Here is a 17,444-nt window from a genome sequence, read left to right on the forward strand (position 1 = left end):
ACATAGATGGACCTGGAAGAGATTATGCTAAGTGAAATAAGCCAGTTACAAAAAGGCAGTCCCTGCATGATTCTGTTTGTATGAATAGTCAAACTCTTCGAAACAGAAAGTAGAATGGTAGTTGCCAGAGGCTAGGGAGAGGGGAAAAGGGGGAGTTGTTCTGTGAATATAAAATTTCAGTTTTTCAATTTGAAAAAGTCCTAGAGCTCTGTTTCACAACAATTTGCATATATTTAACACTACAGTTCTGTATACTTAAAAATGATTAAGATGGTAAATTTTATGCTATGTATTTTTTAACACACACACATCAAAAAAACATTATACCAACCAAATAAAATATATCTAGTAGATGAATATGGCTCTCAGGTTCAAGAGTTTGTGACCTCTGAACTATAGAAGACATGGACAGGAAAGAAATAGAAAATTATCATTTATTGAGCACCTCATATGGGCCATTAGTATACTGACCATTTAAAAAAATGTTTTCTTACTCAATTGTCACAATAATCATATAAACATTTTTTATTACCAGTTTAAAGATGAGAAGACAAATTGTAAAATTAAAAGACTTCCCTAAGATCACATATTTAAATAATCAAAGACAGGATTTGAACACAAAAGAGACTCCAGAGCTGGTATTCTTTCCACTGCTTTAGGAACAGGGAAAACATCTCAGGAGGAGAAATGTTATACAGAAGATCAGAGTGGTGAAGATCAACTAGCTATATGAAAATTTTGAAGATAAATAGATAAATGTTCCTTTGGGACTCCATTGGGGGATAGCAAACTGTGAAGTGGAAGAACCACATTAGAAGACAGTGAGAACACTGGCTCTGGGTTTGAATCCTGACTCTGCCACTTCCCAGTTCTGTGACTTTGAACTACTCACTTAGCTTCTATATGCATATAAAAGTGCTTCTTAACATGCCTGGCAGATAATAAATGTACACTAAACATTAGCTATTATTAGATAATGTGTCTATTGCTAGATTTTAAAGGCCAGATTAGGTTTGAATTTGATGTCCTGGATAATAAGCAAATATCAGACATTGGATTTCAGCTAGGCTGAATGGAAAGCAAGGAGCTTTCCCTGTGAAAACTGTTTTAACTGCAAGCCAGTGAACAGTCTGTGCCTCTCCAATCCATTTACCACATAGCTGCCATGGTCGATCTGAAACTCAGTTTTGACTAAGTTCTTCTTTTCTTAAAAAGTTGTCAATTGCTCTTCATTTGTCACCACATTCTTAATTTGCATGGACTTGAGAATCAGCTGAGGATATTATTAAAAAGCATATTCTAAGGCTATACCCACAGAGATTTTAACTCTGTAAATTCAGCTGAATCTAGAGATGCAGAGAGCCCATTGTTGAGAATGTTTGTTGAGATCAACTTCAAATTTATTAACTAATAAATGACCAAATGACTTGGCTCTGGCTACCTCTCCAACCACATTAAAAAAAAGAAAAAACAAAAACTTTTTGATCCTAAGATTAACTCTCTTGCACTAGAGCTTCACTTTTAGCTCTTGTCAATTTCAGAGCTTTTGTTGTTTCTGTTTTTCCCAGAATACCTTCCCTTTTCCTTCTTCACTCAACTCCCGTGGTCTTCACTTGCCTAATCCTGCCCAACTATATTAGTTTTCTATTGTTGTATAACATATTACCCCAAAATTAATAACTTAAAGCAATGATAAGTATTTATTATTATTCAGAGTGTCTGTTCAGGAATTTGGAAAAGGGTTAGTTGGACAATTCTATTTTGGAGCCTTTCAACAGTTGCTGTCAGGGGTCAGCCTGAGCCATTTGAAGGCTTAACTGTATTGGAGGATTATTTCCAAGTGACACAATCATATGGCTGGCAAGTTGGGGCTGGATGTTGGCAGTACCCTTCTATATGAGCCACTGCTTAGGGTTGTTTGAGAGTTTTCATAGCATGGGGGCTGGATTTCCTAGAGCAAATAATCCAAGAGACCAAGGCTCCAGGTGCAAAGCATTTTGTGCTCTAGCATTGTAAGTTACACAACATTATTTCTGCAGTACTCTCTTGGTCATGCAGGTCTGCCCTGCTTCATTGTGGGAAAACACCACACAAGGATGTGAACACCAGGGAATGAAGATCATTAGAGACCATCTTCAAGGGTAGCTACTACCACATCATCCTTTATCACTTAGGTGTTACTCCTCAGGGAAACCTCCCTTAATTTCTTTCCCAAATTGTGTAACTTCCCCTTCTGTATACTACTATATATATTTAAAATGGCAAGTGTGCATTGTATGTGTGTGCATACATACATACATGTATATGTACCATATACATGTATGTATCAATATGTATATATGTATACATGGGGGTCATGCTTTATTATCCTTGTACTTCATATTTTGCTCAAAGATTAATGAAGGAAGGAAGGAAGAAGACAAAAAAATAAAAGAAGGAAAGAACAATCTAGAGCAATTAGATTTAGTTATCACAAGGCTCTATGACACATAAGAGTTAGATTTCTGTTAATTAGCAGATGGTTAACAACAACAAAAAATATATCTTTGTAAGGGCAGTTGGAAAGGAGCAGGAACAATTAGAAAATCTTTCACCACAACAGAAATATTGAGGAATTTGTATGAATTTTGGTATTATTCAATTTGTACATCTCTGAATATCATATTCAGTCATATTTGGGTCTAATTTTCTTTTTGTTCTCCTTTTGATGTTTCACTGACACACTTTGTCTTACAAACGGGGGGATGGAAGTTATAAAAAGGAGTGTGGTCTCAGAGGTGGCAGAAGACAAAAATTCTCAATACTAAAAGAATTCCTAGAATGTTTTAAGGACTCAGTTCTAATCTTCCCTTGCTGGGAGGTCCACATGCACTGAAGATATTATTCTTTATTTTTCTTCTTTTTAAACTTTTTAAATGCTTTTTTTTGAGAGAGAGAGACAGACAGACAGAGCATGAGTTGGGAAGGGGCAGAGAGAGAGGGGACACAGAATCTGAAGCACACTCCAGGCTCTGGGCTCTGAGCTGTCAGCACAGAGCCCAATGCAGGTCTCAAACTCACAAACTGCGAGATTATGCCCTGAGCCAAAGTCAGACACTTAACTGATTGAGCCATCCAGGCACCCCTAGATATTTTTCTTATAACCAAATTCTACACTGAAAGAGAGTACACATAAAGATATTAATGAAGCTTCACCTTTTTAATAACACCATTGCTGCTATCTTCTGGAAGTGGCTCCTATATCCTTTCCAACAAAATTCTTACCTTGATTTCCTATAATTATTAGTTTGTGCTGGTCTCTCCCCAGGACTATGGAAGAGTCAAGCACTACTTATCTTTATATGCAATGGTCCCTGATACGCAATGAATATGCATTAAACATAAGCTAAATGAATGAAATCATTTATTCAAAATAATCCATGTTTAAGATTACATCTTAGCATATTCCTTCCTACCAAACATACTACTTATTGAAATCTGAAGAAGCAGTAAGCTGATTCTAATAAACCAGTCATAATTAAAATAAAATACAATGAAATCAATTTAGGAGAGTTTCTTCCACATGTATATTTTATACACAGCATTCTCTGACGTTATCTGACAATTACCCTTGCCTACAATTTCCTTCTACTTCAAAGGTTTTGCCTTTACAATTTGGAACCCAAGATTGTTTGTCTTTTGGGCTTAGTGTCAGGTGAAGCACAAGCCTGTCTCTGTGTTTCAGGGGAATGCTAGTCAACAAACTGACTGAGCACTTCCTAGGTGTCAAGCACTGTGGTAAGGCACAGGGATAGTGAGAATACTGTGTCTGCCTTCTAAGAGAAAGTAGCTGAGCTTTTGAATAATCTTGGAGTCCCAACAGAGGTTACTGTAGTAGTCACTGTGGTATGTTGGCCTGATTACCCATCCTACCTACATCAAGACTGAAGCACTCATTCCCCTATCTACTGCATGTTGGTAACTGATAGCTTATGATTGAGGCTCCTGTGGAGATTGGCCTTATCCAGAAGGGAGCTATCTCACCTAAGTTTATGTCCCCTGGTCAACATGGAGATATAAAAGTCTGTCCTTAATCCTGATTTTGGACAAGTCTGCAGGGCTTGAAACTAGCTTCATCCAAGAATTTTTGGTTAACTCTAATAAAACATAACCCAAGTGAACAATAGAAATCTAATTTGCCTTATTTTAGTATTTATCACACTTGCCTGAAACTCACAACTAGAACTTAGTATCTAGATATAAGAACTCAGCACTTGTGGATTATTTTCAGTGCATTAAGAGTAAGGGAATTTCATTCTCTTTTATTTGTAACAGCTACTATAAGGGAAGATGAAACTTTATTTTCATCTCTCTAAGAAAACGTGTAGATAACATCCTCATTGTATTTGCAGAAGGTGTTATTGTAAAGCAATGTATCTAAATGTCAAGAGGGTTTCTTAACAATCATTTATCTTCATAGCACATATGTTGGAATATTAGCAATTTTTTTCTAATACCTCATTCTATACTGTAGTAGTGACAGATACATATCTAGTGGTTAATACAAGATTATTTACTTTATTCATGACATGTTTTTCTCCCCTATTACAGACCTTAAATATATTAAGGTATGAAATATTTCTAATCATTTGAAAACATCAAAATGCATCTACTGATTGATAATGAAATTCCAAAAATAAAATTAAAAAAATATACATGTAATTTACACAAACATTGGATATACAAATTCAAGGTAGATATGTCATTCACAAAGTCTTTTTCTAAACTTTTATTTAACCGACATGACAGAAAGAAATTGCCATGTTACCCACACTATTTGGCAGGATAGTACCTGAAGCCATAAACTGATGTTTATATACTACAGTGTAGAGTATAAAATTTGCATGAACTTTTAAGATAGGACCTAAGACTTCAAAGAAACTCCTACAATGACCTGTTTTTGCCTAATCTTAGATAATTCATTTTTCTTCAGCTCCTCGCATTATTTGCTGCACTTAAGCAGTAAAGTTTGAGAAAAATTCCTATGCAGATTTGATTCAAGATCATAGATTTGTCCTTATGCTTAGAAATGGCCATGATTAATTTATTCATCCATAATTTATTGACAACCTACTATATATAACATTGTATGGAGCAAATTTTCTGTTCTTTTCTTTCCCACAGCAACCCTGTATTATACAAGGCAGCTTCCATTCAACCTCAGTAATCCAGACTCCATGTTAAGCCTACAGATTTTTAAACATGACTGCACTCACAGTCATCAACGTGGAGGGGAGCTATGATGTCCTAACCCAACCTTTGCTCAGAGTGAAGCCACCATGAGTGCTGAAGGCCAGCTCCTCAGGTAAACAGCAAGCCAGCTTCTCCTAATTAGGCATCTTTCCAGGTGCTTCTCAGACAAACAAAGGAGATTTGATGTGGATAAGGTAATAGTTTAAAAGCCAACTGAAATTAGTCAATGTAGTCTTAGTTGCCCCCACGCCTGCAATCCTCTTTAGGTCCAAAGGTTACATGCTTTCCTAACATTTCTGCATTCACCGTTCTTGCTCAGCAGCCTTTGTAGAACCCAAGGGGTTTACATTAACCAGATGAGGGTGGATGAAATCAAAGTTCCATCCACTGCAGTGGGTGGGCTTGGGCAAGGGAATGAAAATGTTTGCTAAATTTAGATGGCTCATGTAATGCTCACTAACTATAACAACATGTTCTTGGAACACTGAATTTGGAAACACAAGCAGTTTCCCTCCTAACCAGTTTCATTCAGTGCTGAATTGAACAGGATTGAAAACACTTGAGAGCAGGGGCTTATTTGAAGTCCTTTTAACTTCAAGGTTTCCACTGGATTAGGATGAGCAAAAAATTAGTGTGTGTGAACAGCTGTCAAGAGGAAATCATTACCGATCTCCGTTTTAAAAATAACCAACGAGTTTTCCTTACAGCAAACAATAGATTTTTATTTGGCAAAATTCTCCCATAAATAAATGACATGCCCAGCGGTGTCTGTTGTCATCTTAATGTTGACAAAAATCAACTGATTTCAAGTGGATGTGAGACTGCCATATTTGTGTTTCAATTTAACAATTTGCTTAAGTTAGGAAATCTATTATTTTTCTTGGTATTATTATTACTTGCCTGGGAGGAAGAATCAACTGACTCTGGCTTTCTGTCTAAGAATATCTGCCTGGGGGGATCCTTTTGGGGCCTTTTACCTCCCTGAAGAAGTAATTCCTTAACCTATTTTTTTTAATTGTCAGTATTTTAAAAAATCATCTTCATTTTGCAAAAATTTAAAGAAGAGAACTCACTGGTCCTCTCTCATCTTTTGTCTGATTTATATACTTATTCTTTTGTTGACCCTACTGTTTTTATCTCTGTTCTTTTATTAAGCGATTGTCTTCTTGATTGCTGTCTCATTTATTTGGTGTCCTTTTCTAATCTTTGTCTTTGCAATGAGAATTGTAAACAGCAGCACTGGTGAAATCCATACAAAGCAACCAGTGTCACATTTGGGAATAAGTGTGAATGCATTCATAGTTCTCAACAAACCTGTGCTTGGTCCTTCCTGAACCCTGGAGGGAAGCTCTTACTTGGCTTTCATGAAGATTTTAATCTTCATCTTGGCTGAGTAAAAGAGACCAAAAATGACAACAAAAGAAAAAACAAACAAAAGACACTATTTCCTTGTAATTCATAAACTTTAGAGGCCCAATCACTCTTGTAGGAAGATACTTCCAGGATAGCTAAGTTACTGCTGTAACATCTTTTATCTTACTTTCAGAATGATTCAAGGTTTCTATGAAAAAAAAAAAAAACTATAATTTTAAGCTATGCAGTAAAGCTTCATATTATTGAATATATATTGATCCATTTGTTTCCTTACCAGTGAATGTGAAATAGATATGTATAACTCTTACCTAAGACAAACATCCACTTCCTGTGCATGCAACCTTCCAAAGCCTACCCAAACCTGCTTTGGTAGTTTCCAGAACTTCTACACAATATGGATGATTTCAGGTCAATAAAGCTGTTTCCCCTTTTCTGGTCCCTATTTTAGAGAATATTGCCATTATCTAATAGCTAACTAAGCCAAAACATGTTATTATTCCTTCTGCCTCTTCCCTTTCCCTCACCAGCAGCAACAAGTCAATTAAATCCATGAATCCTCCCTCCTAAATGTCTCGCCAATGCATTTCTTTCTCTCAAGTCTTGACCACTGAGCAGCTTCCTAACCAGTCTCCTTGGTTCTCTGTTATTCCTTCTATACTCTGCAGACAGAAAGATATTTATCAAATATAAATATTTTTATGCAACCAACTGGTAGTCTTCAGTGTTCCTGATTTCAGGACAAGGTCTAATTCCTTAGCTGTCATTGAAGACATTCCAAATCTATACCCTAATTACTATGTCAACACTGTCATCTCTCACTACCATCTCCACGTTGAATCTGATGACAATTACTTGGTGTTCTCCAGATATACTTCTTGCCTATACTTTGCACCTGCCACTTCCTCTATCTAAAACATGCTTTTTGGTTATTGTCTGGCTACCTCCTTTTCATCATTCAAGTGTCCACTTCTCCAGGAAGCCCTCGATTGCATTTGGAGTCCCATTTCTTTGCTTCTGAAACTTGGGTTTAGTCAACTGTACTTGTCATACTGTCTCTCCAAACTCTTCCCAGCCCATCCCCCACCACTGATAAGATTATATCCTAATCAACTGTCTCAATCCAACACCTGGCACAGGGCCTGATACAGAGCAGGCTCAATGAACATTGGTTGAATGGATGAATAAATTAATGAATGGGTGAAAGAACATGCAGATGAATGCTGATTCTTCATGTATTTTGCTGCTTCTTTTTGAGGCTGCTTTAAGGCACTGTAACTTTCAGGTATAAACCATCTCTGTATCTGCTCTTCTATGACAACATTCACCAACAATGTGTACCCTTTGAAGGGCTATGGTGCAACTTATTGTTTGGAGGTTTCTGAGAGTAGGGTTGAAGCTTTAGGTAAAGCTTAAGGAAAGAAACAAATTCCTTCTTAAGGAAAGAAACAAATGGCAGTCATAGTAGAGAAGGACAGCTTGAAACCACAGGGATGGCCAGTGAAATCTTCTTACTTGAGGCACAGAAATGAAGGTCAGAAAGGTTAATGGGCTGCGAGGGGTCATATCCATGTTAACCACAAAGGATCCTAGAGCCTAGACCTCCTGATTCCAGCTTATATTTCCTTAAGCAGTGTGGGGCTTTTGTGCTTTTACTGTAACCACTAGCCTCATGTGACTACTGACCACTTGAAATGTGGTTAGGATGAATTGATATGTACTGTAAGTATAAAATCCATACCTGATTTAGACTATATGAAAAAAAAGTATAAAGTACTTCCTACAATAAGTTTTATATTTTTTAAATATGTGAAACAATATTTTAGATATCTGAGTTTAAATAAAATATTAAAATTAAGTTTTTGTTTCTTTTCATTTTTTTTTTTCTTTTTAGAGAGAGAGAGACAGCGTGAGCAGGGGAGGGTCAGAGAGAGAGGGAGATACAGACTCTGAAACAGGCTCCAGGCTCTGAGCTGGCAGTCAGCACAGAGCCCGACGCGGGGCTCGAACCCATGAACCGCGAGATCATGACCTAAGTGAAAGTCGGACGCTTAACCGACTAAGCCACCCAGGCGCCCCTCTTTTCATTTTTTTTAATGTGGCTAGTAAAAATTTTAAAATATCTCTGCTGCACATTATATTTCTATTGGACAGTATTACTTAAGATGAATTTTAGGTAATGTGCAGGCAGGGCATTAAATAAAAATAAAACATACAGTAAGAAAAGTTATGCTCTTTATTTCCCTTTAGCTCTTCTGACTGAATCAAAGAGAAATCCTAGTTTAGTACTAGTTTTTCTCTAATACCACATAATTTTCCCTTTTAACAACAGGAAAGAAGCCACAAAAATTAGAGACTTAGAAGATCATAAAATCTAAGTAGATATTGACAACATGGTTTCTGTGTTTGCTTTGTAAATTGTCCTCTATTTAGGTCAAATGGTACTAGTTTTCCATTTATTGTGATGAAATAAACTTTCATTTATAAATATATTCAACTAAAAATGAGTATATTTAAATCAAAATATTAACTAAATACTAGCACAGATAGAACAGAACTGAGAAAAATCTTGGCTAAACTTTGATAAATAGTCATATACAATGTAATATCTATTCCTGGACAGCCCAGTACACTTAGTCTTCTGCATATGACCTGTAACACTTCTACATATAATCTTTTAAACTTGACTATTCAGAGTTTAACTCCAACTTTGTTAAGGTCATTACAACATAAATGTTTCAACTTCCTTTCTTGTCACAAATGACTGAATTCAGGCATAATTGACCAACAAGGGGTATGACAATAAAGATCCCTAAAAGGTCCCTAGTGACCTAGGATGACTCCATTTTGTCCCACTCCATTTTAGCCAGGAGAAAATGCTGGAAGTTTCTGAAAGTTGAACATAGAAAGAACTTTGAGGGCATTCTGAGTGGGGGAGCTGAGGAGACCAAAAATGGAAAAAATTAGGTTGATAAGAAATGAGGAATATATGAGCAAATAGAGGCAAAGTAGCATAATAAGCTCTGGATTGACGGGGCTTAAGTGCTGGCTTGGGCATTTGCTAACTTGGGATCCAGGATAATTTACATAACCTTTCCATAGTTTAGTTTCCTTGTCTGTAAACTAATAATAGTCACTACCTGAAAGGCTTTCTGTGAGGCACATACTAAGTACTAGACCAATATCAGATCATTATCATCATCCACACTGTCACACAGTGAGGTCCAGAGGTGTATGGAGACATACATGTGATTTTAATCTAGAATAGGCATTAATAAATTGGGACCTGGAACTCAAGAGCAGGCAGAGATAATATATCACCAAAATCAATCAGGATTGGGTTAAAGATACCCAAATTACCTGCAGGTAGGCCGACTTTCCTCCCCAAAAAAGGTCCAATCACTGTGGACTATTTCATAGGCACTCTGATGACCCTGGACAATCCTATAGAAATGTTTCTTTTTAAGGTCGTTACATGGATAATAAATGGATAAATATTATCTCTTTTATTGCCAATGATGACACTTCTTTCTGGCTAATTGCTGTTTTAATAACATATCATTGAGATACTTTTCCTACAGGTTTTTTATTTTATTATTTTATTTTTTCCATGCAGCAGTTGGGAGCTTGGGAAGCTACGAAGAAGAGAAAATCCCTTTAACTAGCTTTTTTTCCCTTTTTGCAATTGTGTGGATTATTGTACCTGAGGTTTGTACTTCTACACATTCTTATGATGGGTAAATTACTGTAGCAGTAACTTAGACTAGTATTTTGTATTCGAGCATTAATTTGTGACGGTTTTGTTCTTTAAGTACCTCCCCAAAAACCTTAGGAAACCTATAAGCAGTAAGTTTTAACTTTTTTGAGCAACTGAAAATTCCATTTGAAAATCTATTGAAAGCCATGGGGTGTGTCTCTAGAAAGATGAATGTTCTCACGTAAAGAGAAAATGTTTATACACAATTTCATAGGGTTCAAGTGCCCCCTGAAGCTTAGTAACTCCAAGTTGAACATTTCTCTTGTGAGGACAAATAAACCATAGGCCAACCTGGAATTATGGAGGTAATACAGAAAATGTAGCCGAGAAAGGTCCCTGATCCCTGGGGCACAAATATCTGTGTAGGTAGAAGGCAGGACAGAAATGCACTTAATATTTAATTATTGATGGAAAGTTGAACTATCTGTCTTCCTCTTGATTTATGTCTTTACAGTATAGCATCATTATTAAAAATGCTGTGGACCTTAGAGAAAAACATTACCATCAGAGCTTAGTCACAGAGAAGCAGTTAGATCTTCCTGAAGTCCATCAATGACAGCAGGTGAGAATGAAAAGTTTCTGAATGCCAAGTTTAAATCATTCATTGAACCAACCATTTATTGTATACCTGTACTGTGCCAAACAAAGCTCATGGAACCTGAGTTTATTTTCTAAGGTCACAAAGTTAGCTAGTGGCAGAGCCAGTCACCCTGTTTTAACTCCTATGTTGGGACTTTGTCACTATATTATATGGCCTCCACAAAAACATATCATGATGAAGTAAAACTCACAGTCGACCAAATCCTACTTTTGTGTAGAGTCATGTACTGACAAAAGAAGAATATAGCTTGTGTGGCATTTTTAAAGAGATAAGGAATTTGAATTGAAAGCAAGATTTCAAGACATGCAATGCTTGCCATAAAACAATTTAACCTAATCTATAACTTAAACTGATGTGGTTTTTCCACTGGCCTTGACTATAATTTACTTTTCCTCAATTCTGTTCAAGTACTTTTGCCCAATCTGGTATTCCACAGAACACTCTTCTCTCCAGATACTTTAGTGCACCAAAAATTTTGTGGCCAAATAAATGTGGGAATCGTTCCATGTTATAGTCTCTGTTTGGTGTGTTAAAAAACATATAAGAACATTAAAGGTTCTAGGAAGTCCTGCAGTAAAACATAATAGCAAAAATCTTGTTTGGCTTTAAGTCTATTTCCCAAAGTCACTATACCTCAGAACACTTCCCTAATGTAACACCTATTAAAATCCCACACAATGGATATTCTGCAGCACATGCTACAGAAAATTCTGCTGGAGATTTACAAGTCTTTGGTCTAAGCTCCCATTTCCAATGATTGTTGGAATTTCAAAGCCACTATTTTATGAAAGCCTGTTGCTTTGGCATGCCCTCTTTCTCAATTCAGTTATGAAAACAATGCTAGCTAAAACCACCCTGCATTTCTGAATTTCCAGCTTTTCTCTCAACATTACACTGGCTTCATGTGCTGCCATCTTTATTACCATTCTTCTTCCCACCATTTCTATTTCAGAAATACTGTACTGTAAGGGAAGAATCAGACATGGGGACAATTATTTAATTTATTGGATAATTAAAAAACTGAAAACAGCATAATCTTTAGATAAAAGAACAGATAAGTAAATTATCTATACAATAAAGATGTTATCAAAAGTCACATTTTTCAAAGACCATTTAGTGATGTGAAAAGTCCCATGTTATGTTTTTAGTGATATACATAAGACACATCATATTAAGAGCATCATTCCAATATTGTAATATATTATCCATATATCTTTTTTCACATGCACACACACACATAAAAACTTGAAGGAAGTACTTTAATATGTTTGGCTATTTATCTATGAGGAGACTACATTTTTTTCTTTATAGTTTTAAGTATTTAAAAAATGTTTTTGCAAGAAATATGGTTTTCTTTTAAAACAAAACAAAACAAATGGGTTTTACATCTTCGGCTCAAACTGGAAAAAGACACCCTTTCAGACATGGGCTGACTTTGCAATTGTATTGATTATTGTACCCTGAGGTTTGTACTTCTACACATTCTTATGATGGGTAAATTACTGTAGCAGTAACTTAGACTAGTATTTTGTATTCAAGCATTAATTTGTGACGGTTTTGTTCTTTATGTACCTCCCCAAAAACCTTAAGAAACCTATAAGCAGTAAGTTTTAACTTTTTTGAGCAACTGAAAATTCCAATTGAAAATCTATTGAAAGCCATGGGGTGTGTCTCCAGAAAGATAAATGTTCTCACATTCATACATGTTTCATCCAGAGATTATCAAGTAGTTTTGTTTGTTTTACTTCCAAAGTACTGTTCTTACTTCCTCTAATTTTAGAAAAGCTCCATGAAAGTGTTAGTACTCCTTCCCTGGAATTAGGATATTTTTTTCAAACTAATAAGATGTTTTATAAAATTGATGTTGGAAAGACTATTTACACTTCAAAAAATATATTAGTTTCTTACAGAATATAATTTTTATATGTAATACAAAATAATATATACAAATCTGTATAGTGGGTTCTCCACACAGAAGTACCCTTGAAATAAAAGGATGAAATGGATCTCAAATTCTAATATGCACAACTTCTGAATTGCTTATAATTTGAACAGCCTCTTTTATCCTGAAAAGAGATAGTTTGATAGTGTGATAGTTTTTATGGTAGAGGAATTTGGTCAGATGCATTTGAAGGAATAGGAGACAGTTTATGAGACCATAAAAGAGGACATTTAAAAGAAGGAGCTATTTTACTGCTTGCCAGAACAAAACTCAATAGCTTTTAAAGGAAAATGAAATAATCAGACTCATTTTAATGTGATCTAACCTAAATGTATATATGTATACATTTTTTATATATATATATATATATATATACATATCCATGTATGACACATATATGTGTGTGTGTGTAATATAATGTTACCTTAAAGGTCTTTCATAAAATTTTAACAATTACTAGATACATGAAAAAATAAAAAGAAGATGTGAACAATAATTTTGAAATAAGCAGCCAAAAAAAACAAATCCCAGAAGACTTAGAAGTTAAGTGTACTAATTTTAAATTAGCTATTAAAATATATTTAAGAATTTAAAAGCAAAGATGTATATAGGAGATATACAATGGGAAATCTCAGAAAAATGGAAACTATGAAAAAGAACCAAATGGAATTCCAGAACTAACAAATGCACTGTCTGAAACTTAAACATTGATTGGATTGTATTAACAGCAGCCTGGAAACTGGAAAAAAAATAACAACAGCAAGCTAGTGAACTTGAAGATAGGAAAATAGAAATTATCTACTCTGAAGAACAGAGAAGAAAGGATTTAATAAGAAAGAATATATTCTTAATGACCATGGAACCTTATAAACTGTTCTAAGTAAAGTGTAATTGGGGCACAGGTGGCTCAGTCAGTTGAACGTCCCTTTGGCTCTGGCCATGATCTCACAGTTTGTGAGTCCCAGCCCTGCATGGGGCTCACTGCTGTCAGTGCAGAGTCCACTTAGTATCTGCTGTCCCCCTCTCTCTGGCCCTCCCTCACTCATGCTCTCTCTCAAAAATAACTAAACATTTAAAGTAAAAAGGAAAATATAGTTGAAGTCACAGATGTAGAAAGATTGAATAAGGCAGAAAAATAAATGTGAAAAATTAATGACCTAAAATCCCCATTTTTGGAACAGCAACAGCAATCCACAAGCACATCACAGTCATTTGCTGAAAATCAAGAATAAAATGAAAATGAGAGCTATCCACTAATTTCAGTTTTCCAAACTTAAATGTCTCTATTCTCAACATAATTTTCTACTTTTAAAATTACTTCAGGGAGCCTATGTGAGTGATGTTTGATAAATACAGAGAACACACTAAAGGCTGCTGGAGGAGAGGTGGGTGGGGGGATGGGTTAAATGGGTGACAGTCATTAGGGTGGGTGCTTTTCGGGATGAGCACTGGGTGTCATATGTAAGAGATGAATTACTAGGCTCTACTTCTGAAGCCAAGATTACACTGTATGTTAACTAACTTGAATTTAAATTAAACAAACAAATAAATAAGATGATTTAAAGATTTAGGAAAGTAAAGAACTTGAACTCAAATCAAACTTAGCAAAATTCAAGTCAAGTACTTTTGTACAACTGTAGTTTAGAGAGTAAGACAACAATCTCCTTTTTTCTTTTAGGACTTATGATGACAGAAATAGCTTAGAAAAAATATTAAAGTGTGGATTGGCTGTTTTTCCTATGAGGTTTTCAACCTGTTGACTGCTATTGGTCTAAACACTACCTCCACCCACTCCATACCATAAGCTCCACACAAGTAAGGGATTTTTTTGTTGTTGTTCCTCATTCAGGTATATATTTATAGGACATAGAAGAATGACTGACACACAATAGGAGCTCAATGAGTAAATGAAAGAAAGAGATCAAAATTAAGGCAGATGTTTCTGTGATTTTGGTTTATACCATATTTGGCACTTGTTTTGTTAACACGCTAGATGTAATATTTTCAGATGTTTCCTTGAGCTGTTCTAATGAACACCTTAGTCCACCCTATATAATAGTGCAGTGATAATAAATCTACTGGCCCAAAGTCAGACTGGTAAATAGGTCAGTGATTATTCTTGTGTTCATTGCTCACCTATATATTGTTTTACCTGGAGAGAGGGGAAAAAAAAAAAAAAAGATAATCAAGTTCCCAGATTCCACTGGTACCTCTAATTTAATCTTCTTGTTCTTGCTGGGGGCAGTTTTTTCCACAATTTATGCTTCATTTAATGTAGTATCCTGAAAAATCTATAAAGTGACCTATTGTATCCCAGTTCCTTAACATTCCTATTAGTGCAGTAATATCCATGTGCATTGCTTCAAAAGTCAATACGTATAGGGCACCTGGTGGCTCAGTCAGTTAAGCATCTGAATTTGGTTCAGATAATTATCTCATGGTTCATGAGTTCAAGCCTCACATTGGGTGAGCTTGAGCCCCACTTCAGGTAAACACAAGCCCCACTTTGGGTGATCCCCGCTCCTCTCCCTCTCCTTCTCCCTCCCTGTCTCTCTCTGTATGCCCCTCATAGGATCCTCTCTCCCTTCACCCTCACTCATTTGTGCCCTCTCTCGCTCTAATAAAAAAAAAAAATCAATGCATTATATTATCAATCAGAGTGTAACCAAGATAACAGAAACCACCTTAAGACTTTCCAACACAGTGAATTTAATTCAGGGATTTATTACACAGGTGATGGAGTTTCTGAGACCCACAGAGGGAATGACAAGGTATTCCAAAGTTAAACAGCAGGAGATCACTACTATTTATGGGCTAAAAAGATGAAATACGTAGTTTCATAAAACATTACTGCCCAGGGAGTCATCAGGTGAAAGCTGGAACTAAGATAAACCTGCTGAGCAATGAAACCAAGGAGCTGTAGCCATAGAGGAGAAGCAAATGCTGAGAAGATGCCTTAGGTAGAGAGGCAGGAGGAGAAAGGCCCTGGCTTCTCTCCCACCCCATTCAATCTCTAGCCAGTGTCTTTCTTTGTCAAAACTCAGCCAGAAGACAACTGATCTGGGATCCTGGGAAACAGGTACTGCAGGGCTCAGTCTCTCCCTCTAATGGAGAGCTGAGTTGAAGAAAGACAAAGAATGGAGCCAACCTGCCCAAGCTCCGAGCCACAGCGCCAATAGATGTATCAATTGTTTCCAAAATTTAAAACATTTTTTCCCCAAAGTTTCTATATTTGGTGCCATGTCTCAATGGTTCCACAATTCCAATTAATCATTTACTTTTTGGGGGTGGGGGGAACTTTACAGAACCATCTGGTGGAGACCATTGGAAACTAAAAGAATCTTTTAAAAGTAGAAATTACCCAGTGCAGCCCTTGCTCATCTCATTATGGATTTTTAGGCATTTGACTGAAATATGCCAATAAAATAACTTTTAGAATGTTCCCTTTTCCAAGTTTCTGAGCCAGGAACAGAAATCTTATCTTCCTGTTAACATAGGCTACTGTTGTAATAGCCTTTAATCTGAAAAACGTAATGAAAGAAAATGCATCATGCTATGAAAGCTATTTGAAACTTGTATTGCTATAGGACTAACTCTAAAAGATTCCTTAAGACTCTGAAAATCAAGAAAACCCAAGAGGAACTTAAATGCTTGAATCCTTATCTTGCTATTGCAGATCATGTCATTGGATACTTCAGAAAATGAATATCTCTTGAAGTGCATGGAGTGTGTGATTAAATCCCCGAGTAGGGTGAGTATGACATAATAATGCTTGACAAGTCCTTGAAGCATTTAAATAGCAAGCAAGGAAGAACATGGTTTCCTGTAGCATAAGGAGTTAGAACTTGGAGTACCAGAATGGAATTGGCAAATGGAAACACTTGAATGACTTTCTAGAAATATTTCCTAATGCAGTCATAAGGTAGGACAGTGGAATTGGTTTTCCAGAGGGGAGTGATTGCAACCGGGGTTTCTGAAGTAAATAAAAGAAAAGGCATTAGGGAGCATACCTAATGAGTCAGCTATTAACTCTTTTCTTTAGGTGCAGCATTAGCAATAGCAGTGTTACATCTGCATTCAATAAAGTACCCATATTATCTTATTCAGTACTCAGGTGAGAAATTAGGATTTAGAGAGGTTAAAAATGGCTTATTCAAAGCGCACACTAGTTAAGTGTTAGAGCTGGGTTTCCAATCTAGGCTTTCATTCAACATCAATACTCTTGCTGCTGTGGTACAAAACCTTGGGATCAGGAAGGGTCACTCACAGAAAATTGAAGCTATGGTTGGTACTGGAAGAGTTCTATATTTTTGGAGGTGATATGAATTTATCTGCAACAAAAGGAGAATACTACTCCTTTCTAAACATCGAGGGAACTGTAACAGCCGGAGTTCTTGGTTTTAGAGAATAAAATATATTCTGGATAGTTTAGGCAGAAGGAAGTTTATTATAGAGCATAAGGTAATTTACAGAATGTAGTAGAGGCTAGAGAACTGAGTAGTCCTGCTAATAAAATTTGTGGGATCTGGGGCAAGAGTAGG

General features: G+C 36.1%; 1 long non-coding RNA gene across 1 annotated transcript; it reads left to right on the top strand.

The window, feature by feature from the left end:
* Positions 1–5,218: 5,218 nt before the first annotated feature.
* On the top strand, positions 5,219–16,631 carry LOC120223389. Its single transcript, XR_005526284.1, has 3 exons — positions 5,219–5,344; positions 10,815–10,922; positions 16,580–16,631. It is a non-coding gene; the product is annotated as an uncharacterized LOC120223389 (long non-coding RNA).
* Positions 16,632–17,444: the final 813 nt, after the last annotated feature.

Source organism: Hyaena hyaena, unplaced genomic scaffold, assembly GCF_003009895.1.
Source record: "Hyaena hyaena isolate Hyena2069 unplaced genomic scaffold, ASM300989v1 scaffold_991, whole genome shotgun sequence".
NCBI lineage: Eukaryota > Metazoa > Chordata > Mammalia > Carnivora > Hyaenidae > Hyaena > Hyaena hyaena.